The sequence below is a fragment of the Oncorhynchus gorbuscha genome, unplaced genomic scaffold, assembly GCF_021184085.1.
Source record: "Oncorhynchus gorbuscha isolate QuinsamMale2020 ecotype Even-year unplaced genomic scaffold, OgorEven_v1.0 Un_scaffold_688, whole genome shotgun sequence".
In the NCBI taxonomy this organism is placed as follows: Eukaryota; Metazoa; Chordata; class Actinopteri; order Salmoniformes; family Salmonidae; genus Oncorhynchus; species Oncorhynchus gorbuscha.
Window position 1 is genome coordinate 267,149 of NW_025745764.1, and position 26,300 is coordinate 293,448.

General features: G+C 42.0%; 1 pseudogene; it reads left to right on the top strand.

The window, feature by feature from the left end:
* The first annotated feature begins 738 nt into the window (after positions 1 to 738).
* LOC124019810 lies at positions 739 to 26,300 on the top strand (annotated as a pseudogene).

Consider the following 26,300-nt stretch of genomic DNA (forward strand, 5'->3'; position numbering starts at 1 on the left):
TTGTGTTTCTACTGTAAAGAGGTCCTTGCCAACTGTTTAGCCTTGTCACGGACTACTTCCAGCTAGCATTGTGTTTTCTACTTCATGGTGAATACTGACATCATGCTCAGAAAGTTGGGCGCTTTGTGAAAAGGGTGTTTTGGAAGATGACCGTGATGATTCATGATGAACCAGGGAGAGAAGACCACAATTGGGTCTGAATGATTGAATTTCTGTCCTTAAAATGTCTGATCGTGTTCTGTGTGTTGGTTACCTAACCCTGTCCCATCGGTCTCTCTCTCCCTCCCTGTCCGTCGGTCTCTCTCTCCCTCTGTCTCTCTCTCTCCCTCCCTGCCCGTCGGTCTCTCTCTCCCTCTGTCTCTCTCTCCCTCCCTGCCCGTCGGTCTCTCTCTCTCTCTGTCTCTCTCTCACTCCCTGTCCGTCGGTCTCTCTCTCCCTCTCTGTCTCTCTCTCTCCCTCCCTGTCCGTCGGTCTCTCTCTCTGTCTCTCTCTCTCCCTCCGTGTCCGTCGGTCTCTCTCTACGTCTCTGTCTCTCTCTCTCACTCCCTGTCCGTCGGTCTCTCTCTCCCTCTCTGTCTCTCTCCCTCCCTGTCCGTCGGTCTCTGTCTCTCTCTCTCCCTCCCTCTCTGTCGGTCTCTCTCTCCCTCCCTGTCCGTCGGTCTCTCTCTCTGTCTCTCTCTCCCTCCCTGTCCGTCGGTCTCTCTCTCTGTCTCTCTCTCTCCCTCCCTGTCCGTCGGTCTCTCTCTCCTAAGCATGAAACTACGTGTGAGGATAAACAAGCAGACGAGCCGGGTGAAGCTGGAGGGAGAGGAGCCAACTCTGACAGAGCTCAACGTTCAAATCAGAGAGATCCTTCTGCCTTCACATGGCCTCAGGTTAGTTAGACCCTCAGGTTAGACCCTCAGGTTTAGACCCTCAGGTTAGTTAGACCCTCAGGTTAGTTAGTCCCTCAGGTTAGTTAGTCCCTCAGGTTAGTTAGTCCCTCAGGTTAGTTAGTCCCTCAGGTTAGTTAGACCCTCAGGTTAGTTAGACCCTCAGGTTAGTTAGACCCTCAGGTTAGTTAGACCCTCAGGTTAGACCCTCAGGTTAGTTAGACCCTCAGGTTAGTTAGACCCTCGGGTTAGTTAGTCCCTCGGGTTAGACCCTCAGGTTAGTTAGACCCTCAGGTTAGTTAGACCCTCAGGTTAGTTAGACCCTCAGGTTAGTTAGACCCTCAGGTTAGACCCTCAGGTTAGACCCTCAGGTTAGTTAGACCCTCAGGTTAGTTAGTCCCTCAGGTTAGTTAGACCCTCAGGTTAGTTAGTCCCTCAGGTTAGTTAGTCCCTCAGGTTAGTTAGTCCCTCAGGTTAGTTAGTCCCTCAGGTTAGTTAGTCCCTCAGGTTAGTTAGTCCCTCAGGTTAGTTAGTCCCTCAGGTTAGTTAGTCCCTCAGGTTAGTTAGACCCTCAGGTTAGTTAGACCCTCAGGTTAGTTAGTCCCTCAGGTTAGTCCCTCGGGTTAGTTAGTCCCTCGGGTTAGTTAGTCCCTCAGGTTAGTCCCTCAGGTTAGTCACTTTCTCCTTCTGTTGCTAAAGGGCAATTCCATGGTAGACTCAGATTTTCACTCTAAAATGTCTGCCGAACAAAAAAACATTGATTTCAAAGTTTAACAAACCATACAACTCTATGCACAAGGACGACTTTTAAAAACCAAACCAAACTTTGCATCTGGAGATTTTCCAGTAAATGTGTTCTTTTTATAAATGTTTTGTGTAAATTATTCAATGAGATCATTGTTCATAGTTGTATGGTTTATTAAACTTAGAAATCAATGGTTTGTGTTTAGCAAACATTTCAAAGTGAAACATCGATGTCTCGGTGTAATTCCGTTAGCGTGGAAGGTTATTGTTTATTTTATTTTACCTTTATTTAACTAGGCAAGATCAGTTAAGAACAAATTCTTATTTTCAATGTGGGTTAACTGCCTGTTCAGGGGCAGAACGACAGATTTGTACCTTGTTAGCTCGGGGGTTTGAACTTGCAACCTTCCGGTTACTAGTCCAACGCTCTAACCACTAGGCTACCCTGCCGCCTCTACACTCTAACCACTAGGCTACCCTGCAGCCTCTACACTCTAACCACTAGGCTACCCTGCCCCTCTACACTCTAACCACTAGGCTACCCTGCTCCCTCTACACTCTAACCACTAGGTTACCCTGCCACCTCTACACTCTAACCACTAGGCTACCCTGCCTCCTCTACACTCTAACCACTAGGCTACCCAGCCTCCTCTACACTCTAACCACTAGGCTACCCTGCCGCCTCTACACTCTAACCACTAGGCTACCTTGCCGCCGCTACACTCTAACCACTAGGCTACCCTGCCGCCTCTACACTCTAACCACTAGGCTACCCTGCCGCCTCTACACTCTAACCACTAGGCTACCCAGCCACCTCTACACTCTAACCACTAGGCTACCCAGCCTCCTCTACACTCTAACCACTAGGCTACCCTGCCGCCTCTACACTCTAACCACTAGGCTACCCTGCCGCCTCTACACTCTAACCACTAGGCTACCTTGCCGTAATGGTTTAACTTTAGCTGTGTATTATGTGTGTTTATATATTGTTAGTAAAGTATGAGGACCACATATTGAATGCTGTAAAGTTTACCCATAGTGGTTGGGGCTCAGATCCTAACTCTCCTCTGTCCCCCACAGCCCAGACACAGAGTTCACCTTGTCCCTGAACGGCTCAGATCCTAACTCACCTCTGTCCCCTACAGCCCAGACACAGAGTTCACCTTGTCCCTGAACGGCTCAGATCGCACCTCTCCTCTGTCCCCTACAGCCCAGACACAGAGTTCACCTTGTCCCTGAACGGCTCAGATCCTAACTCTCCTCTGTCCCCTACAGCCCAGACACAGAGTTCACCTTGTCCCTGAACGGCTCAGATCCTAACTCCCCTCACCTTGTCCCTGAACGGCTCAGATCGTACCTCTCCTCTGTCCCCTACAGCCCAGACACAGAGTTCACCTTGTCCCTGAACGGCTCAGATCGTACCTCTCCTCTGTCCCCTACAGCCCAGACACAGAGTTCACCTTGTCCCTGAACGGCTCAGATCCTAACTCTCCTCTGTCCCCCACAGCCCAGACACAGAGTTCACCTTGTCCCCCACAGAACACAGGCTCCCTGAGATCCTAACTCTCCTCTGTCCCCCACAGCCCAGACACAGAGTTCACCTTGTCCCTGAACGGCTCAGATCCTAACTCTCCTCTGTCCCCCACAGCCCAGACACAGAGTTCACCTTGTCCCTGAACGGCTCAGATCCTAACTCTCCTCTGTCCCCTACAGCCCAGACACAGAGTTCACCTTGTCCCTGAACGGCTCAGATCCTAACTCTCCTCTGTCCCCCACAGCCCAGACACAGAGTTCACCTTGTCCCTGAACGGCTCAGATCTTCTATCTGACTCTGGTCAGACTTTGTCCTCCTGTGGCATCGTCACTGGGGACCTGGTCTGTGTCATCTTGCCTCCATCTGTGGCTGTTCCCTTCGCTGCCCCTGCCCCCTCCGCTCGCCAGGCTGTGCCCTCAGGCTCCCCTGCTTCCTCTGCTGCCTTTGCCTCCTCAGCCCACCAGTCACCCAGCAACTGCAGCAGCAGCAGTAGTAGTAGTCCTGGGCTGTACCAAGCTGTACACCCACCAGCCCAACGCTCCAGTGAGGTGAGCCCTCATCTCCTAACACCAGTAGTATATTATATTACAGTATAGTAGTAGTAGAATATAGTAGTAGTAGAATATAGTAGTCGTATATTACAATACAAGTATTCAGACCCTTGACTTTTTCCACATTTTGTTAAGTTAAAACCTTATTCTATAATTGATTCAATTATTTTTTTCCTCTTCAATCTATACACAATACCCCATAATGACATCACAATACCCCATAATGACATCACAATACCCCATAATGACATCACAATACCCCATAATGACATCACAATACCCCATAATGACATCACAATACCCCATAATGACAACGTGAAAACAGATTTTTAGAATTTTTTGCAAATTTATTTAAAAAAACAAAAAACAGATACCTTATTTACATAAGTATTCAGACCCTTTGCTATGAGACTCTAAATTGAGCTCAAGTGCATCCTGTTTCCATTGATCATCCTTGAGATTTTTCTACAACTTGATTGGAGTCCAACTGTGGTAAATTCAATTGATTGGACATGATTTGGAAAGGCAAACACCTGTCTGTATAAAGGTCCCACAGTTGACAGTGCATGTCAGAGCAAAAATCAAGCCATGAGGTCGAAGGAATTGTCCGTAGAGCTCAGAGACAGGTTTATGTCCAGGCACAGATCTGGGGAAGGGTACCAAAACATGTCTGCAACATTGAAGGTCCCCAAGAACACAGTGGACTCCATCATCCTTAAATGGAAGAAGTTTGGAACCACCAAGAAGACTCTTCATAGAGCTGGTCACCTGGCCAAACTGAGCAATCGGGGGAGATGGGCCTTGGTCAGGGAGGTGAGCAAGAACCCGATGGTCACTGACAGAGCTCCAGAGTTTCTCTGGGGAGATAGGAGAACCTTCCAGAAGGACAACTATCCCTGAAGCACTCCACCAATCAGGCCTTTATGGTAGAGTGGCCAGATGGAAGCCACTCCTCAGTAAAAGACACATGAAAACCTGCTTGAAGTTTGCCAAAAAGGCACGAAAGGACTCAGACGATGAGAAACAAGATTCTCTGGTCTGATGAAACCAAGATTGAACTGTTTGGTCTGAAGGCCTAGCGTAACGTCTGGAGGAAACCTGGCACCATCCCTATGGTGAAGCATGGTGGTGGTGGCACCATCCCTACGGTGAAGCACGGTGGTAGCAGCATCATGCTGTGGGGATGTTTTTCAGCAGCAGGGCCTGGGAGACTAGTCAGGATGGAGGGAAAGATGAACAGAGCAAAGTACAGAGAGATCCTTGAATGAAACCGGCTCCAAGGCGCTCAGGACCTCAGACTGGGGTGAAGGTTCACCTTCCAACAGGACAACGACCCTAAGCACACAGACAAGACAACGCAGGAGTGGCTTCGGGACAAGTCTCAATGTCCTTGAGTGGCCCAGCCAGAGCCCGGACTTGAACCCGATCGAACATCTCCGGAGAGACCTGAAAATATCTCTGCAGCGACACTCCCCATCCAACCTGACAGAGCTTGAGAGGATCTGCAGAGAAGAATGGGAGAAACTTCCCAAATATTTACATTTACATTTAAGTCATTTAGCAGACGCTCTTATCCAGAGCGACTTACAAATTGGTGCATTCACCTTATGACATCCAGTGGAACAACCACTTTACAATAGTGCATCTAAATATTTTAAGGGGGGTGAGAAGGATTACTTTATCCTATCCTAGGTATTCCTTAAAGAGGTGGGGTTTCAGGTGTCTCCGGAAGGTGGTGATTGACTCCGCTGTCCTGGCGTCGTGAGGGAGTTTGTTCCACCATTGGGGAGCCAGAGCAGCGAACAGTTTTGACTGAGCTGAGCGGGAACTGTACTTCCTCAGTGGTAGGGAGGCGAGCAGGCCAGAGGTGGATGAACGCAGTGCCCTTATTTGGGTGTAGGGCCTGATCAGAGCCTGGAGGTACTGAGGTGCCGTTCCCCTCACAGCTCCGTAGGCAAGCACCATGGTCTTGTAGCGGATGCGAGCTTCAACTGGAAGCCAGTGGAGAGAGCGGAGGAGCGGGGTGACGTGAGAGAACTTGGGAAGGTTGAACACTAGACGGGCTGCGGCGTTCTGGATGAGTTGTAGGGGTTTAATGGCACAGGCAGGGAGCCCAGCCAACAGCGAGTTGCAGTAATCCAGACGGGAGATGACAAGTGCCTGGATTAGGACCTGCGCCGCTTCCTGTGTGAGGCAGGGTCGTACTCTGCGGATGTTGTAGAGCATGAACCTACAGGAACGGGCCACCGCCTTGATATTAGTTGAGAACGACAGTTTGTTGTCCAGGATCACGCCAAGTACAGGTGTGCCAAGCTTGTAGCGTCATACCCAAGAAGACTGGAGGCTGTAATCGCTGCCAAAGGTGCTTAAGCAAAGTACGGAATTAAGGGTCTGAATACTATGTAAATATGTAATACTATGTAAATATGTAATAATATGTAAATATGTAAGTGTGTGTGTGTGTGTGTGTGTGTGTGTGTGTGTGTGTGTGTGTGTGTGTGTGTGTGTGTGTGTGTGTGTGTGTGTGTGTGTGTGTGTGTGTGTGTGTGTGTGTGTGTGTGTGTGTGTGTGTGTGTGTGTGTGTGTGTAAATCGTATGCTTGTACTGTGAGTTTTGTATAACTCTAATAGGACACTGCTGTTGACTTTCTTCTCAGTACCAGATAGTCACCATACTGATTTGTGTTGTTGATCCAGGCCAGCACCAGCAAGGGGGCGGAGCCTCAACAGGAAGTGGTCAGAGAGGAGGAGGAGCAGGAGGAAGAGGCAGGTCAGTGGGTGTGGGAGCCCATGCTGTGTGGGGAGGCAGAAGGAGGGAAGGTACCCCATTCCCTAGAGGTTCTGTACCACCAGGCTCAGAGCAGCAGTACCTGTGATGCCCTGATGGTGGCAGTCCACCTCCTGATGCTGGAGACTGGCTTCCTGTGTCAGGTAAGCCTCTACAAGAGACGGGGGGGGGAGACAGACAGACAATCTCAATTGAATACAACTCGCATTCCTCTCTGCTTCCTTCCTCAAAACCCATTGGAGGAGAAGATCAGGTGGGAGGGACCTCTGGCTTTCTCATCCAATGGGTTTGAGAAAGAGGCGAGGAGAGAGAACGCTAGGAGTATGCAATCGAGATTCTCTCTGGGATTTGCATCCCAAATGTCACCCTAGTCCCTACATAGTGCATTACTGTTGACCAGAACCCTATTGCCTAAATTGTGTGTGTGTGTGTGTAGGGCTCTGAGGGGCGTCCTGGTGAGATGCCAGCTGGGTGGAGGGCACCAGGAGGGCTGTACAGACTGCAGTATGCCCATCCTCTCTGTGCCGACAGCCTGGCCTTGGTCCTAGCTGTCCCCATGGGACCCGTTCTGGTTATCAACGGTCAGTCTCACTGTTTCTCAAAGCTGTGGCCCAAATGGGGTTTATTACTTCTGACCAGGGACCATAGGGCTCCTCTATAGGGGGCCATCGGGAAGGGCTCTAAAGGGCGCCATCTGGAAGGAGCATAGGGCTCTATAGGGGCCATCTGGAAGGACCATAGGGCTCTAAAGGGGCCATCTGGAAGGACCATAGGGCTCTATAGGGGCCATCTGGAAGGGCTCTATAGGGGGCCATCTGGAAGGACCATAGGGCTCTAAAGGGGCCATCTGGAAGGGCTCTATAGGGGGCCACCTGGAAGGGCTCTATAGGGGGCCACCTGGAAGGGCTCTATAGGGGGCCATCTGGAAGGGCTCTATAGGGGGCCACCTGGAAGGGCTCTATAGGGGGCCATCTGGAAGGGCTCTATAGGGGGCCATCTGGAAGGACCATAGGGCTCCTCTATAGGGGCCATCTGGAAGGACCATAGAGCTCTATAGGAGGCCATCTGGAAGGGCTCTATAGGAGGCCATCTGGAAGGGCTCTATAGGGGGCCATCTGGAAGGACCATAGGGCTCTAAAGGGGCCATCTGGAAGGACTCTATAGGAGGCCATCTGGAAGGACCGTAGGGCTCTATAGGGTGCCATCTGGAAGGACCTTAGGGCTCTATAGGGGGCATCTGGAAGGACCTTAGGGCTCTATAGGGGGCCATCTGGAAGGACCTTAGGGCTCTATAGGGGGCATCTGGAAGGACCTTAGGGCTCTATAGGGGGCATCTGGAAGGACCTTAGGGCTCTATAGGGGGCATCTGGAAGGACCTTAGGGCTCTATAGTGGGTCATCTGGAAGGCAGTCTCAGTCATAGCTATATGTTTGATCCATCTCTGCTTATCATTATTGATTGGTCTCCCCCCTGATTGATCGGTATATTGTTTGATCCTTCTCTGCTTGTCATTATTGATTGGTCTCCCCCTGATTGATCGGTATATTGTTTGATCCTTCTCTGCTTGTCATTATTGATCGGTCTCCCCCTGATTGATCGGTATATTGTTTGATCCTTCTCTGCTTGTCATTATTGATTGGTCTCCCCCTGATTGATCGGTATATTGTTTGATCCTTCTCTGCTTGTCATTATTGATTGGTCTCCCCCTGATTGATCGGTATATTGTTTGATCCTTCTCTGCTTGTCATTATTGATTGGTCTCCCCCTGATTGATCGGTATATTGCTCCCCTCTGCAGCCACCCTGAAGATGAACCAGCAGGTGGACACAGTGAGGAAACTGTTGCTGAAACCCTCCACATATGTGACTGAGCAGTGGACAGGTTAGTGTGACTGAGCAGTGGACAGGTTAGTGTGACTGAGCAGTGGACAGGTTAGTGTGACTGACCAGTGGACAGGTTAGTGTGACTGACCAGTGGACAGGTTAGTGTGACTGACCAGTGGACAGGTTAGTGTGACTGACCAGTGGACAGGTTAGTGTGACTGACCAGTGGACAGGTTAGTGTGACTGACCAGTGGACAGGTTAGTGTGACTGACCAGTGGACAGGGTTAGTGTGACTGACCAGTGGACAGGTTAGTGTGACTGACCAGTGGACAGGTTAGTGTGACTGACCAGTGGACAGGTTAGTGTGACTGACCAGTGGACAGGTTAGTGTGACTGACCAGTGGACAGGTTAGTGTGACTGACCAGTGGACAGGTTAGTGTGACTGACCAGTGGACAGGTTAGTGTGACTGACCAGTGGACAGGTTAGTGTGACTGAGCAGTGGACAGGTTAGTGTGACTGAGCAGTGGACAGGTTAGTGTGACTGAGCAGTGGACAGGTTAGTGTGACCAGGTGACCAGTGGACAGGTTAGTGTGACTGACCAGTGGACAGGTTAGTGTGACTGAGCAGTGGACAGGTTAGTGTGACTGAGCAGTGGACAGGTTAGTGTGACTGATAGTGGACAGTTCTGTCTGACCTGTGGACAGGTTAGTGTGACTGAGCAGTGGACAGGTTAGTGTGACTGACCAGTGGACAGGTTAGTGTGACTGACCAGTGGACAGGTTAGTGTGACTGACCAGTGGACAGGTTAGTGTGACTGACCAGTGGACAGGTTAGTGTGACTGACCAGTGGACAGGTTAGTGTGACTGAGCAGTGGACAGGTTAGTGTGACTGACCAGTGGACCAGGTTAGTGTGACTGACCAGTGGACAGGTTAGTGTGACTGAGCAGTGGACAGGTTAGTGTGACTGACCAGTGGACAGGTTAGTGTGACTGACCAGTGGACAGGTTAGTGTGACTGACCAGTGGACAGGTTAGTGTGACTGACCAGTGGACAGGTTAGTGTGACTGACCAGTGGACTGTTCTGTGGACAGGTTAGTGTGACTGACCAGTGGACAGGTTAGTGTGACTGACCAGTGGACAGGTTAGTGTGACTGACCAGTGGACAGGTTAGTGTGACTGACCAGTGGACAGGTTAGTGTGACTGACCAGTGGACAGGTTAGTGTGACTGACCAGTGGACAGGTTAGTGTGACTGACCAGTGGACAGGTTAGTGTGACTGAGCAGTGGACAGGTTAGTGTGACTGACCAGTGGACAGGTTAGTGTGACTGACCAGTGGACAGGTTAGTGTGACTGACCAGTGGACAGGTTAGTGTGACTGACCAGTGGACAGGTTAGTGTGACTGACCAGTGGACAGGTTAGTGTGTGTTCTGTCTGTCCTGTTCCAGGTGATAGTGTCTGTTCTGTTCCAGGTGATAGTGTCTGTTCTGTCTGTCCTGTTCCAGGTGGTAGTCTGTTCTGTTCCAGGTGATAGTGTCTGTTCTGTCTGTCCTGTTCCAGGTGATAGTGTGTTCTGTTCCAGGTGACAGTGTCTGTCCTGTCTGTCCTGTTCCAGGTGATAGTGTCTGTTCTGTCTGTCCTGTTCCAGGTGATAGTGTCTGTTCTGTCTGTCCTGTTCCAGGTGATAGTCTCTGTTCTGTCTGTCCTGTTCCAGGTGATAGTGTCTGTTCTGTCTGTCCTGTTCCAGGTGATAGTGTCTGTTCTGTCTGTCCTGTTCCAGGTGATAGTGTCTGTTCTGTCTGTCCTGTTCCAGGTGATAGTGTCTGTCCTGTTCCAGGTGATAGTGTCTGTTCTGTCTGTCCTGTTCCAGGTGATAGTGTCTGTCCTGTTCCAGGTGATAGTGTCTGTTCTGTCTGTCCTGTTCCAGGTGATAGTGTCTGTTCTGTCTGTCCTGTTCCAGGTGATAGTGTCTGTTCTGTTCCAGGTGATAGTGTCTGTTCTGTCTGTCCTGTTCCAGGTGATAGTGTCTGTTCTGTCTGTCCTGTTCCAGGTGATAGTGTCTGTTCTGTCTGTCCTGTTCCAGGTGATAATGTCTGTTCTGTTCCAGGTGATAGTGTCTGTTCTGTCTGTCCTGTTCCAGGTGATAGTGTCTGTCCTGTTCCAGGTGATAGTGTCTGTTCTGTCTGTCCTGTTCCAGGTGATAGTGTCTGTGTGTTGATCCACAGGTGACAGTGTCTGTTCTGTTCCAGGTGACAGTGTCTGTTCTGTTCCAGGTGACAGTGTCTGTTCTGTTCCAGGTGACAGTGTCTGTTCTGTCTGTTCTGTTCCAGGTGATAGTGTCTGTCCTGTCTGTCCTGTTCCAGGTGATAGTGTCTGTTCTGTTCCAGGTGATAGTGTCTGTTCTGTTCCAGGTGACAGTGTCTGTTCTGTTCCAGGTGACAGTGTCTGTTCTGTGTGTTGATCCACAGGTGACAGTGTTATTAAATATATAATACTGGGATGAGATAGTTGTCCCGGGTCTTCAAAGACCAGCTGGTGTATCCTCTGATAGCCTCAGCCAGAGAAGGTACTGGGATGTAGATATACAGTACTGTTATTAAATATATAGTACTGGGATGTAGATATATAGTACTGGGATGTAGATATACAGTACTGTTATTAAATATATAGTACTGGGATGTAGATATATAGTACTGGGATGTAGATATACAGTACTGTTATTAAATATATAGTACTGGGATGTAGATATACAGTACTGTTATTAAATATATAATACTGGGATGTAGATATATAGTCCCGGGTCTTCAAATACCAGCTGGTGTATCCTCTGATAGCTTCAGCCAGAGAAGGTACTGGGATGTAGATATACAGTACTGTTATTAAATATATAGTACTGGGATGTAGATATACAGTACTGTTATTAAATATATAATACTGGGATGTAGATATATAGTCCCGGGTCTTCAAAGACCAGCTGGTGTATCCTCTGATAGCTTCAGCCAGAGAAGGTACTGGGATGTAGATATACAGTACTGTTATTAAATATATAGTACTGGGATGTAGATATACAGTACTGTTATTAAATATATAATACTGGGATGTAGATATATAGTACTGGGATGTAGATATATAGTACTGGGATGTAGATATATAGTACTGGGATGTAGATATATAGTACTGTTATTAAATATATAGTACTGGGATGTAGATATATAGTACTGGGATGTAGATATATAGTACTGTTATTAAATATATAGTACTGGGATGTAGATATATAGTACTGGGATGTAGATATATAGTCCTGGGTCTTCAAAGACCAGCTGGTGTATCCTCTGATAGCTTCAGCCAGAGAAGGTACTGGGATGTAGATATACAGTACTGTTATTAAATATATAGTACTGGGATGTAGATATATAGTACTGGGATGTAGATATATAGTACTGTTATTAAATATATAGTACTGGGATGTAGATATATAGTACTGTACTGGATGTAGATATATAGTACTGGGATGTAGATTATTAATTAAATATATAGTACTGGGATGTAGATATACAGTACTGTTATTAAATATATAGTACTGGGATGTAGATATATAGTACTGGGTCTTAAAGATAGCTGGTGTATCTGTGATAGCTTCAGATATAGAAGGTACTGGGATGTAGATATATAGTACTGTTATTAAATATATAGTACTGGGATGTAGATATATAGTACTGGGATGTAGATATATAGTACTGGGATTAAATACCAGCTGGTGTATCCTCTGATAGTTAGATATATAGTACTGGGATGTAGATATACAGTACTGTTATTAAATATATAGTACTGGGATGTAGATATATAGTACTGGGATGTAGATATATAGTACTGGGATGTAGATATATAGTACTGTTATTAAATATATAGTACTGGGATGTAGATATATAGTACTGGGATGTAGATATATAATACTGTTATGTAAATATATAGTACTGGGATGTAGATATATAGTACTGTTATTAAATATATAGTATGTAGATATATAGTACTGGGATGTAGATATATAGTACTGGGATGTAGATATATAGTACTGTTATTAAATATATAGTACTGGGATGTAGATATATAGTACTGTTATTAAATATATAGTACTGGGATGTAGATATACAGTACTGTTATTAAATATATAGTACTGGGATGTAGATATATATAGTACTGGGATGTAGATATATAGTACTGTTATTAATGTATATATAGTACTGTTAGATATAAATATATAGTACTGGGATGTAGATATATAGTACTGTTATTAAATATATAGTACTGGGATTAAATATATAGTACTGGGATGTAGATATATAGTACTGGGATGTAGATATATAATACTGTTATTAAATATATAGTACTGGGATGTAGATATATAATACTGTTAAATATATAGTACTGGGATGTAAATATATAGTACTGGGATGTAGATATATACTGTACTGGGATGTAGATATATAGTACTGTTATTAATATATAGTACTGTTATTAAATATATAGTACTGGGATGTAGATATATAGTACTGTTATTAAATATATAGTACTGGGATGTAGATATATAGTACTGTTATTAAATATATAGTACTGGGATGTAGATATACAGTATTAAATATGTTATTAAATATATAGTACTGGGATGTAGATATATAGTACTGTTATTAAATATATAGTACTGGGATGTAGATATATAATACTGGGATGTAGATATATAGTACTGTTATTAAATATATAGTACTGGGATGTAGATATATAGTACTGTTATTAAATATATAGTACTGGGATGTAGATATATAGTACTGTTATTAAATATATAGTACTGGGATGTAGATATATAGTACTGGGATGTAGATATATAGTACAGTACTGTTATTAAATATATTAAATATATAGTACTGGGATGTAGATATATAAATACTGGGATGTAGATATACAGTACTGTTATTAAATATATAGTACTGGGATGTAGATATATAATACTGGGATGTAGATATATAGTACTGTTATTAAATATATAGTCCTGGGATGTAGATATACAGTACTGTTATTAAATATATAGTACTGGGATGTAGATATACAGTACTGTTATTAAATATATAGTACTGGGATGTAGATATATAATACTGGGATGTAGATATATAATACTGTTATTAAATATATAGTACTGGGATGTAGATATATAGTACTGTTATTAAATATATAGTACTGGGATGTAGATATACAGTACTGTTATTAAATATATAGTACTGGGATGTAGATATATAATACTGGGATGTAGATATACAGTACTGTTATTAAATATAGTACTGTATTAAATATATAGTACTGGGATGTAGATATACAGTACTGTTATTAAATATATAGTACTGGGATGTAGATATACAGTACTGTTATTAAATATATAGTACTGGGATGTAGATATATAATACTGTTATTAAATATATAGTACTGGGATGTAGATATATAATACTGTTATTAAATATATAGTACTGGGATGTAGATATATAATACTGTTATTAAATATATAGTACTGGGATGTAGATATATAATACTGTTATTAAATATATAGTACTGGGATGTAGATATATAGTACTGTTATTAAATATATAGTACTGGGATGTAGATATATAATACTGTTATTAAATATATAGTACTGGGATGTAGATATATAATACTGTTATTAAATATATAGTACTGGGATGTAGATATATAGTACTGTTATTAAATATATAGTACTGGGATGTAGATATACAGTACTGTTATTAAATATATAGTACTGGGATGTAGATATATAGTACTGTTATTAAATATATAGTACTGGGATGTAGATATATAGTACTGTTAGTATATATATAGTACTGTTATTAAATATATAGTACTGGGATGTAGATATACAGTACTGTTATTAAATATATAGTACTGGGATGTAGATATACAGTACTGTTATTAAATATATAGTACTGGGATGTAGATATATAATACTGTTATTAAATATATAGTACTGGGATGTAGATATACAGTACTGTTATTAAATATATAGTACTGGGATGTAGATATACAGTACTGTTATTAAATATATAGTACTGGGATGTAGATATACAGTACTGTTATTAAATATATAGTACTGGGATGTAGATATATAATACTGTTATTAAATATATAGTACTGGGATGTAGATATATAGTACTGTTATTAAATATATAGTACTGGGATGTAGATATATAGTACTGTTATTAAATATATAGTACTGGGATGTAGATATACAGTACTGGGATGTAGATATATAGTACTGGGATGTAGATATATACTGGGATGTAATGTTATTAAATATATAGTACTGGGATGTAGATATATAGTACTGTTATTAAATATATAGTACTGGGATGTAGATATACAGTACTGTTATTAAATATATAGTACTGGGATGTAGATATATAGTACTGGGATGTAGATATATACTGTTATTAAATATATAGTACTGGGATGTAGATATACAGTACTGTTATTAAATATATAGTACTGGGATGTAGATATATAATACTGTTATTAAATATATAGTACTGGGATGTAGATATACAGTACTGTTATTAAATATATAGTACTGGGATGTAGATATATAGTACTGTTATTAAATATATAGTACTGGGATGTAGATATACAGTACTGTTATTAAATATATAGTACTGGGATGTAGATATATAATACTGGGATGTAGATATACAGTACTGTTATTAAATATATAGTACTGGGATGTAGATATATAATACTGGGATGTAGATATATAGTACTGTTATTAAATATATAGTACTGGGATGTAGATATATAATACTGGGATGTAGATATACAGTAAAATATATAGTTGGGATGTAAATAAATATAGTACTGGGATGTAGATATATAATTAAATATATAGTACTGGGATGTAGATATACAGTACTGTTATTAAATATATAGTACTGGGATATACAGTAGATATATAAGTACTGGGATGTAGATAGTATATAAGTAATGTTATTAAATATATAGTACTGGGATGTAGTATATATGTTATTAAATATATAGTACTGGGATGTAGATATATAGTACTGTTATTAAATATATAGTACTGGGATGTAGATATACAGTACTGTTATTAAATATATAGTACTGGGATGTAGATATATAGTACTGTTATTAAATATATAGTACTGGGATGTAGATATACAGTAATGTTATTAAATATATAGTACTGGGATGTAGATATATAATACTGGGATGTAGATATATAGTACTGTTATTAAATATATAGTACTGGGATGTAGATATATAATACTGGGATGTAGATATATAATACTGTTATTAAATATATAGTACTGGGATGTAGATATATAGTACTGGGATGTAGATATACAGTAATGTTATTAAATATATAGTACTGGGATGTAGATATATAATACTGGGATGTAGATATACAGTAATGTTATTAAATATATAGTACTGGGATGTAGATATATAATACTGGGATGTAGATATATAGTACTGTTATGTAATATATAGTACTGGGATGTAGATACAGTAATGTTATTAAATATATAGTACTGGGATGTAGATATATAGTACTGTTATTAAATATATAGTACTGGGATGTAGATATATAATACTGGGATGTAGATATACAGTAATGTTATTAAATATATAGTACTGGGATGTAGATATATAATACTGGGATGTAGATATATAATACTGTTATTAAATATATAGTACTGGGATGTAGATATATAATACTGGGATGTAGATATATAATACTGTTATTAAATATATAGTACTGGGATGTAGATATATAGTACCGGGATGTAGATATACAGTAATGTTATTAAATATATAGTACTGGGATGTAGATATATAATACTGGGATGTAGATATATAATACTGTTATTAAATATATAGTACTGGGATGTAGATATATAATACTGTTATTAAATATATAGTACTGGGATGTAGATATATAGTACTGGGATGTAGATATACAGTAATGTTATTAAATATATAATACTGGGATGTAGATATATAATACTGTTATTAAATATATAGTACTGGGATGTAGATATATAGTACTGGGATGTAGATATACAGTAATGTTATTAAATATATAGTACTGGGATGTAGATATATAATACTGGGATGTAGATATATAATACTGTTATTAAATATATAGTACTGGGATGTAGATATATAGTACTGGGATGTAGATATATAGTACTGGGATGTAGATATACAGTACTGTTATTAAATATATAGTACTGGGATGTAGATATATAGTACTGTTGTTAAATATATAGTACTGGGATGTAGATATATATAGTACTGTTATTAAATATATAGCACTGGGATGTAGATATATAGTACTGGGATGTAGATATATAGTACTGTTGTTAAATATATAGTACTGGGATGTAGATATATATAATACTGTTATTAAATATATAGTACTGGGATGAAGATATATAATACACTTATTAAATATATAGTACTGGGATGTAGATATATAGTACTGTTGTTAAATATATAGTACTGGGATGTAGATATATAGTACTGGGATGTAGATATATAGTACTGGGATGTAGATATATAGTACTGGGATGTAGATATCTAGTAGTGTTATGAAATATATAGTACTGGGATGTAAATATATAGTACTGCTATTAAATAAATAGTACTGGGAGGTAGATACAGTGGGGAGAACAAGTATTTGATACACTGCTGATTTTTCAGGTTTTCCTACTTACAAAGCATGTAGAGGTCTGTAATGTTTATCATAGGTACACTTCAACTGTGAGAGACGGAATCCAAAACAAAAATCCAGAAAATCACATTGTATGATTTTTAAGTAATTAATTTGCATTTTATTGCATGACATAAGTATTTGATACATCAGAAAAGCAGAACTTAATATTTGGTACAGAAACCTTTGTTTGCAATTACAGAGATCATACGTTTCCTGTAGTTCTTGCCCAGGTTTGCACACACTGCAGCAGGGATTTTGGCCCACTCCTCCATACAGACCTTCTCCAGATCCTTCAGGTTTCGGGGCTGTCGCTGGGCAATACGGACTTTCAGCTCCCTCCAAAGATTTTCTATTGGGTTCAGGTCTGGAGACTGGCTAGGCCACTCCAGGACCTTGAGATGCTTCTTACGGAGCCTCTCCTTATAGTTACCCTGGCTGTGTGTTTCGGGTCGTTGTCATGCTGGAAGACCCAGCCACGACCCATCTTCAATGCTCTTACTGAGGGAAGGAGGTTGTTGGCCAAGATCTCGTGATACATGGCCCCATCCATCCTCCCCTCAATACGGTGCAGTCGTCCTGTCCCCTTTGCAGAAAAGCATCACCAAAGAATGATGTTTCCACCTCCATGCTTCACGGTTGGGATGGTGTTCTTGGGGTTGTACTCATCCTTCTTCTTCCTCCAAACACGGCAAGTGGAGTTTAGACCAAAAAGCTCTGTTTTTGTCTCATCAGACCACATGACCTTCTCCCATTCCTCCTCTGGATCATCCAGATGGTCATTGGCAAACTTCAGACGGGCCTGGACATGCGCTGGCTTGAGCAGGGGGACCTTGCGTGCGCTGCAGGATTTTAATCCATGACGGCGTAGTGTGTTACTAATGATTTTCTTTGAGACTGTGGTCCCAGCTCTCTTCAGGTGATTGACCAGGTCCTGCCATGTAGTTCTGGGCTGATCCCTCACCTTCCTCATGATCATTGATGCCCCACATGGTGAGATCTCGCATGGAGCCCCAAACCGAGCGTGATTGACCGTCATCTTGAACTTCTTCCATTTTCTAATAATTGCGCCAACAGTTGTTGCCTTCTCACCAAGCTGCTTGCCTATTGTCCTGTAGCCCATCCCAGCCTTGTGCAGGTCTACAATTTTATCCTTGATGTCCTTACACAGCTCTCTGGTCTTGGCCATTGTGGAGAGGTTGGAGTCTGTTTGATTGAGTGTGTGGACAGGTGTCTTTTATACAGGTAACGAGTTCAAACAGGTGCAGTTAATTCAGGTAATGAGTGAAGAACAGAAGGGCTTCTTAAAGAAAAACTAACAGGTCTGTGAGAGATGGAATTCTTACTGGTTGGTATGTGTAAAAATACTTATGTTGTGCAATAAAATGCAAATTAATTACTTAAAAATCATACAATGTGATTTTCTGGATTTTTGTTTTAGATTCCGTCTCTCACAGTTGAAGTGTACCTATGATAAAAATTACAGACCTCTACATGCTTTGTAAGTAGGAAAACCTGCAAAATCGGCAGTGTATCAAATACTTGTTCTCCCCACTGTATGTAGTACTGTTATTAAGTAATAAATGGTACTGATGAGTATATATGTAGTACTGTTACGAAGAAATAAATAGTACTGGGAGGTAGATATGTAGTACTGTTATTATGTATTAAATAGTACTGTGAAGTATATATGTAGTACTGTTATTAAGTAATAAATAGTACTGTGAAGTATATATGTAGTACTGTTATTAAGTAATAAATAGTACTGTGAAGTATATATGTACTACTGTTATTAAGTAATAAATAGTACTGTGAAGTATATATGTAGTACTGTTATTAAGTAATCAATAGTACTGTGAAGTATATATGTAGTACTGTTACTAAGTAATAAATAGTACTGGGAGGTAGATATGTAGTACTGTTATTAAGTGTTAAATAGTACTGGGAGGTAGATATGTAGTACTGTTATTAAGTAATAAATAGTACTGGGAGGTAGATATGTAGTACTGTTATTAAGTAATAAATAGTACTGGGAGGTAGATATGTAGTACTGTTAAGTAATAAATAGTACTGGGAGGTAGATATGTAGTACTGTTATTAAGTCATAAATAGTACTGGGAGGTAGATATGTAGTACTGTTATTAAGTCATAAATAGTACTGTGAAGTAGATATGTAGTACTGTTATTAAGTCATAAATAGTACTGGGAGGTAGATATGTAGTACTGTTATTAAGTCATAAATAGTACTGGGAGGTAGATATGTAGTACTGTTATTAAGTCATAAATAGTACTGGGAGGTAGATATGTAGTACTGTTATTAAGTCATAAATAGTACTGGGAGGTAGATATGTAGTACTGTTATTAAGTCATAAATAGTACTGGGAGGTAGATATGTAGTACTGTTATTAAGTGTTAAATAGTACTGGGAGGTAGATATGTAGTACTGTTATTAAGTAATAAATAGTACTGGGAGGTAGATATGTAGTACTGTTATTAAGTAATAAATAGTACTGGGAGGTAGATATGTAGTACTGTTAAGTAATAAATAGTACTGGGAGGTAGATATGTAGTACTGTTATTAAGTCATAAATAGTACTGTGAAGTAGATATGTAGTACTATTATTAAGTCATAAATAGTACTGTGAAGTAGATATGGAGTACTGTTATTAAGTGTTAAATAGTACTGTGAAGTAGATATGTAGTACTGTTATTAAGTAATAAATAGTACTGGGAGGTAGATATGTAGTACTGTTAAGTAATAAATAGTACTGTGAAGTATATATGTAGTACTATTATTAAGTAATAAATAGTACTGTGAAGTAGATATGGAGTACTGTTATTAAGAAGGAAATATCTGGAAATATGACATTGGTCTCAGATCTCACTGCATTTAAAATCATTGAATAGCAAATGTTAATGACCAATGTGTCAAATCCATTACTCCCTGTCTCCCCTGGTGTCTGGTGGTGGTATAACAGCCATGGTCCTGCCAGCAGTGTTGTAACTCTGTCTCCCCCTGGTGTCCGGTGGTGGTATAACAGCCATGATCCTGCCAGCAGTGTTGTAGTAACTCTGTCTCCCCCTGGTGTCTGGTGGTGGTATAACAGCCATGATCCTGCCAGCAGTGTTCTAACTCTGTCTCCCCCTGTTGTCTGGTGGTGGTATAACAGCCATGGCCCTGCCAGCAGTGTTTGGCCTGCCAGTCCTTCCTCCAGAGCTGTTACTGAGGGTGCTGAGACTGCTGGATGTCTCCTCTCTCCTGGCCCTCTCCTCGGTAAACAGACACCTTCACCAAACCACCACAGACCCGGCCCTCTGGAGACACCTCTACCGCAGAGACTTCCGAGGTAGGACAAACACACACACACACACACACACACACACACACACACACACACACACACACACACACACACACACACACACACACACACACACACACACACACACACACGGATATATTTATATATAGTACTGGGAGGTAGACACACATAAAAGACAGGAGGTCTCTGGTCTGTCTGGAGGCCTGTCTGGAGGGTCTCTGGTCTGTCTGGAGGGTCTCTGGTCTGTCTGGAGGGTCTGTCTGGAGGGTCTCTGGTCTGTCTGGAGGGTCTCTGGTCTGTCTGGAGGGTCTCTCCAGAGTGTCTGTTAAATGACGTGTCAGTGTCTGTATTATAGATATGTTAGATTCAACATGTCAGAGCACAACTAGGTCTGTTCTCCTGAGACGTGTCTGTATTATAGATATGTTAGTTATTGAGTGCATATTGTGTGATGGAGATTGTTATTTGACTGTTGCAGACAGCCAAGACCACAGCAGAGACACTCAGTGGAGAGAGGTGAGTCAGGTCCCAGTATTCTACATATTGACTGTTGCAGACAGCCAAGACCACAGCAGAGACACTCAGTGGAGAGAGGTGAGTCAGGTCCCAGTATTCTACATATTGACTGTTGCAGACAGCCAAGACCACAGCAGAGACACTCAGTGGAGAGAGGTGAGTCAGGTCCCAGTATTCTACATATTGACTGTTGCAGACAGCCAAGACCACAGCAGAGACACTCAGTGGAGAGAGGTGAGTCAGGTCCCAGTATTCTACATATTGACTGTTGCAGACAGCCAAGACCACAGCAGAGACACTCAGTGGAGAGAGGTGAGTCAGGTCCCAGTATTCTACATATTGACTGCACTTTGAACACGTGTCCTACAATCTGACGTGAATAAAACCCCAGCTACAATCTGACGTGAATAAAACCCCAGCTACAATCTGACGTGAATAAAACCCCAGCTACAATCTGACGTGAATAAAACCCCAGCTACAATCTGACGTGAATAAAACCCCAGCTACAATCTGACATGAATAAAACCCCAGCTACAATCTGACGTGAATAAAACCCCAGCTACAATCTGACATGAATAAAACCCCAGCTACAATCTGACATCACTGAAACCCCAGCTACAATCTGACGTGAATAAAACCCCAGCTACAATCTGACATGAATAAAACCCCAGCTACAATCTGACATGAATAAAACCCCAGCTACAATCTGACGTGAATAAAACCCCAGCTACAATCTGACATGAATAAAACCCCAGCTACAATCTGACATCACTGAAACCCCAGCTACAATCTGACGTGAATAAAACCCCAGCTACAATCTGACATGAATAAAACCCCAGCTACAATCTGACATGAATAAAACCCCAGCTACAATCTGACATCACTGAAACCCCAGCTACAATCTGACGTGAATAAAACCCCAGCTACAATCTGACGTGAATAAAACCCCAGCTACAATCTGACGTGAATAAAACCCCAGCTACAATCTGACGTGAATAAAACCCCAGCTACAATCTGACGTGAATAAAACCCCAGCTACAATCTGACGTGAATAAAACCCCAGCTACAATCTGACATGAATAAAACCCCAGCTACAATCTGACGTGAATAAAACCCCAGCTACAATCTGACATGAATAAAACCCCAGCTACAATCTGACATCACTGAAACCCCAGCTACAATCTGACGTGAATAAAACCCCAGCTACAATCTGACATGAATAAAACCCCAGCTACAATCTGACATGAATAAAACCCCAGCTACAATCTGACGTGAATAAAACCCCAGCTACAATCTGACATGAATAAAACCCCAGCTACAATCTGACATCACTGAAACCCCAGCTACAATCTGACGTGAATAAAACCCCAGCTACAATCTGACATGAATAAAACCCCAGCTACAATCTGACATGAATAAAACCCCAGCTACAATCTGACATCACTGAAACCTGTCCCCAGCTACAATCTGACGTGAATAAAACCCCAGCTACAATCTGACGTGAATAAAACCCCAGCTACAATCTGACGTGAATAAAACCCCAGCTACAATCTGACGTGAATAAAACCCCAGCTACAATCTGACGTGAATAAAACCCCAGCTACAATCTGACGTGAATAAAACCCCAGCTACAATCTGACATGAATAAAACCCCAGCTACAATCTGACGTGAATAAAACCCCAGCTACAATCTGACGTGAATAAAACCCCAGCTACAATCTGACGTGAATAAAACCCCAGCTACAATCTGACATGAATAAAACCCCAGCTACAATCTGACATGAATAAAACCCCAGCTACAATCTGACGTGAATAAAACCCCAGCTACAATCTGACGTGAATAAAACCCCAGCTACAATCTGACGTGAATAAAACCCCAGCTACAATCTGACGTGAATAAAACCCCAGCTACAATCTGACGTGAATAAAACCCCAGCTACAATCTGACATCACTGAAACCCCAGCTACAATCTGACATCACTGAAACCCCAGCTACAATCTGACATGAATAAAACCCCAGCTACAATCTGACATGAATAAAACCCCAGCTACAATCTGACGTGAATAAAACCCCAGCTACAATCTGACATGAATAAAACCCCAGCTACAATCTGACATGAATAAAACCCCAGCTACAATCTGACATGAATAAAACCCCAGCTACAATCTGACATGAATAAAACCCCAGCTACAATCTGACATGAATAAAACCCCAGCTACAATCTGACATCACTGAAACCCCAGCTACAATCTGACATGAATAAAACCCCAGCTACAATCTGACGTGAATAAAACCCCAGCTACAATCTGACGTGAATAAAACCCCAGCTACAATCTGACATGAATAAAACCCCAGCTACAATCTGACATCACTGAAACCCCAGCTACAATCTGACGTGAATAAAACCCCAGCTACAATCTGACGTGAATAAAACCCCAGCTACAATCTGACGTGAATAAAACCCCAGCTACAATCTGACATGAATAAAACCCCAGCTACAATCTGACGTGAATAAAACCCCAGCTACAATCTGACGTGAATAAAACCCCAGCTACAATCTGACGTGAATAAAACCCCAGCTACAATCTGACATCACTGAAACCCCAGCTACAATCTGACATGAATAAAACCCCAGCTACAATCTGACATGAATAAAACCCCAGCTACAATCTGACGTGAATAAAACCCCAGCTACAATCTGACGTGAATAAAACCCCAGCTACAATCTGACGTGAATAAAACCCCAGCTACAATCTGACATGAATAAAACCCCAGCTACAATCTGATGTGAATAAAACCCCAGCTACAATCTGACGTGAATAAAACCCCAGCTACAATCTGACGTGAATAAAACCCCAGCTACAATCTGACGTGAATAAAACCCCAGCTACAATCTGACGTGAATAAAACCCCAGCTACAATCTGACGTGAATAAAACCCCAGCTACAATCTGACGTGAATAAAACCCCAGCTACAATCTGACGTGAATAAAACCCCAGCTACAATCTGACGTGAATAAAACCCCAGCTACAATCTGACGTGAATAAAACCCCAGCTACAATCTGACGTGAATAAAACCCCAGCTACAATCTGACGTGAATAAAACCCCAGCTACAATCTGACGTGAATAAAACCCCAGCTACAATCTGACGTGAATAAAACCCCAGCTACAATCTGACGTGAATAAAACCCCAGCTACAATCTGACGTGAATAAAACCCCAGCTACAATCTGACGTGAATAAAACCCCAGCTACAATCTGACATGAATAAAACCCCAGCTACAATCTGACGTGAATAAAACCCCAGCTACAATCTGACGTGAATAAAACCCCAGCTACAATCTGACATCACTGAAACCCCAGCTACAATCTGACATGAATAAAACCCCAGCTACAATCTGACGTGAATAAAACCCCAGCTACAATCTGACGTGAATAAAACCCCAGCTACCCAGCTACAATCTGACGTGAATAAAACCCCAGCTACAATCTGACGTGAATAAAACCCCAGCTACAATCTGACGTGAATAAAACCCCAGCTACAATCTGACGTGAATAAAACCCCAGCTACAATCTGACGTGAATAAAACCCCAGCTACAATCTGACGTGAATAAAACCCCAGCTACAATCTGTCGTGAATAAAACCCCAGCTACAATCTGAGGAATAAAACCCCAGCTACAATCTGACGTGAATAAAACCCCAGCTACAATCTGACGTGAATAAAACCCCAGCTACAATCTGACGTGAATAAAACCCCAGCTACAATCTGACGTGAATAAAACCCCAGCTACAATCTGACGTGAATAAAACCCCAGCTACAATCTGACGTGAATAAAACCCCAGCTACAATCTCTGGTATCATCTAGGACTCAGACACTGTCTAACTCTCTGGTATCATTCTAGGACTCAGACACTGTCTAACTCTCTGGTATCATCTAGGACTCAGACACTGTCTAACTCTCTGGTATCATTCAGGACTCAGACACTGTCTAACTCTCTGGTATCATCTAGGACTCAGACACTGTCTAACTCTCTGGTATCATTCTAGGACTCAGACACTGTCTAACTCTCTGGTATCATCTAGGACTCAGACACTGTCTAACTCTCTGGTATCATCTAGGACACTGTCTAACTCTCTGGTATCATCTAGGACACTGTCTAACTCTCTGGTATCATCTAGGACTCAGACACTGTCTAACTCTCTGGTATCATCTAGGACTCAGACACTGTCTAACTCTCTGGTATCATTTAGGACTCAGACACTGTCTAACTCTCTGGTATCATCTAGGACACTGTCTAACTCTCTGGTATCGTTTTAATTTCAGCTCTACAAGAAGAAGTACAAGTGGAGGAGAGAAGCAGCCAGTTACCGGCACCACATGCCCCGTTACCACCCTGTCCCCCCACCGCTCTACCCCCTCCACCCCCTCCCCAACAACCCCTTCCCCTTCTACCCGCCTGGCATCATCGGTGGGGAGTACGACCAGAGACCTGGCATCCCCGGTGGCATTCTGCCCCGCCCCCGCTACGACCCTATTGGTCCGCTCCCAGGTCACGATCCCACAGCAGGAGGGCTGATTGGACGAAGGGGGCTGAGACCTGCTGGGAACCGGCCGGCTGACATCAGAAGAGGGTTCATATGACCTCCCTGACCAGTGACCTCTAGTGGTGGTGTAGGAGTATGACCACCACACAGAGAAGCTTAAATAAAACAGAGATGTTGAAGACTGACTTGTTAGCCTACCTTAAATAAGGCACCTGAGTGCTATAGTCACAGATAAATGGTGTTGTTCGGGCTATAAACACTAACCCTCATCCAGCCTGCTTATTATCCCCTAAACCTCATCCAGGTGTTTTTTATAAACCCCTATCCTTGACCCAGAATCAGCTTTTAATAGCTCATGTTCTCCTGTGTGTGTTTAGTAAGTGATGAGGTCAGATCATGCCGATCTGCTATCTTCATTTGATCTCTCTGTTGTTGCAGAAAATGTTGCTGCACAGCAGGAAATGTAAACTTCTAAAAGTTTTCCTGTGAGAAACCGGTCAAATTTAATATAGTAGATCTGTAAGGGTGCCTGAGGGGTTGAGGTGGACGTTTCGATCTTCCACCATTCACTATGAACACATTTTGTACTTAGTTTCCTCGCAGACTAAAAGCTGTAAATAAAATGAGAAAATGGCAATCGACTGGTTTTTAGCTGTGGTCATATTTGAGCCCTCAGTCTGTCTCTGAAAACCAGACCTGTTCAGGGACGATTCAATAGTCATGTACACTGAACGAAAATATAAACACAACATGTAAAGTGTCTCTGTGTTTTATGAGCTGAAATAAAAGATCCCAGAAATGTTTCATACGCA